Genomic DNA, 1808 nt, shown 5'->3' with positions numbered 1-1808 from the left:
GCCAGAATGCTCCTTAGAAGCAAGGATAGCAAGACTTGTCTCACATACTTTGGACATGTTATCAGAAGGGACCAGTCCCTGGAGAAGAACATCATGCTTGGTAAAGTAGAGGGTCAATGAAAAAGAGGAAGACCCTCAACAAGATGGATTGACACAGTGGCTGCAACAATGAGCTCAAGCATAACAGCATAACTATGATTGTGAGGGTGGCGAAGGACTGGGTAGTGTTTTGTTATGTTGTACATATGTCACTATGAGTCAGAAGCAACTCAATGGCACCTAACAACAACAACAACAGCATCTAAACCCCTTTTTCAATTTGTAACAGAAAACAGATGAGTTTTAGGGATGGTCAAGCCTCCTCAAAAAAAAATTAAATCAAGATGTTTGTTACTCCTGTATAATAGGAATAAAGCATGGGCAACTGACATAATCATAGCCAATCAGGAGCTGCTTGCCTAGATATTAAATCTGGAAGGGGTGATTCCCCCACCCAGAAAAAAAAAAGAGGATGGTTTAGAACTCATGGGAACTGTTGCGGGTTTAATTGTATCCCCAAAAAGCAATTTGGAACTTCTAACTGTTATACCTGTAGATATGATCGTGTTTGGAAATTAGGGTTTTGTTTTGTTATGTTAATGGTGTCATACAAGAGGAGGATGTGTTCTAAACCTAATCAATTCTAAGTAGTGTGTAATAAAAAGATCAGAATAGACAGAGACACAAACAGGGGGAAGATGCCTTATGAAGACAGACACATGGCAAATGCATCTACAAGCCCAGGAATGCCAAAGATTGCTGCTGGCAGACATCAGAAATGAGCAGAGAGGGCTATATGAGGAATCAACATGACTGAGACCTTCATTTGGACATTTAGCCTCCAGAACTGGAAGAAAATACATTTCTATTCTTTAAAACTACCCAATTGCGGAATTTTTATTACAGCAGCACTAGGAAACCAAGAGAGTGTCAGAGGAGATGATCTATTTTTTCACGATGATGCCTAGCATCCAGTTGTGGGCTCAGCAGTCTTTCTATGGTGTCATCCATTGCCCACCAGCAACAACGCCAACGCCTCCCAAAGCCAGCATTATCTGGTGTTACCGAATCTGGGAAGGCGGATCCTTGTCCAGCATGCTCAGACTTCCCAATTATGTGGACACCGGTCTTTGAGAAAGTAACTTCACTGCAATGCACAGAGCAAGGAGCCAGAGGAAGTTCCTCAGATCCGGCTCCCCAAGCTACGAGGAAACAGGGCTTATATGTGAGTTGGCCAGCAAGATGGCAGCCACACAGATGCACTGGGGAGGAAAAATTCTAGAACACGGCCAGGAAACAGGAGGTAACATAGTTCTTGTCAGACCTCTTGCTTCAGAATAGAGTCCAGGTGATGATTTTCCTTCTGATCCATTCTTCCTGTTGCTGTATCTTCTGTTGAGGTCAATTAGCGGTCACAGTTGGCCCTTTTGCACATGTAGGACAGGCCAAATCTGGCCTGGGTCATCTCCATACGCTGGGAGATTGTTCTTCCAATTATACAGGTCAGAGGTGGAAAACGGTGTATGGACCCAGATAAACCCTGTAGGCCAGCCATTGTGATCCAGTCCAGTAGGCAGTGGAAATTGCCCTGAGGAGACTTGAGTGGATCCCTGGTTGAATTATACCCCACTACAGGTGTGTACTGGGGAGACTATTCCCGGGGCAGGACTGGGAGTTTGTGACTCATAAGGGGCCGACTAGCAGTTCACCAGAGGAGTGGCAGAATGTTCCGCCAAAGGGGTAGCTGCCGCTGCAGTAGGCACAAGGGA

Source organism: Trichechus manatus, unplaced genomic scaffold (genome assembly GCF_000243295.1).
Source record: "Trichechus manatus latirostris isolate Lorelei unplaced genomic scaffold, TriManLat1.0 scaffold00089, whole genome shotgun sequence".
In the NCBI taxonomy this organism is placed as follows: Eukaryota; Metazoa; Chordata; class Mammalia; order Sirenia; family Trichechidae; genus Trichechus; species Trichechus manatus.
Note: the sequence above shows the minus strand (reverse complement) of the source record.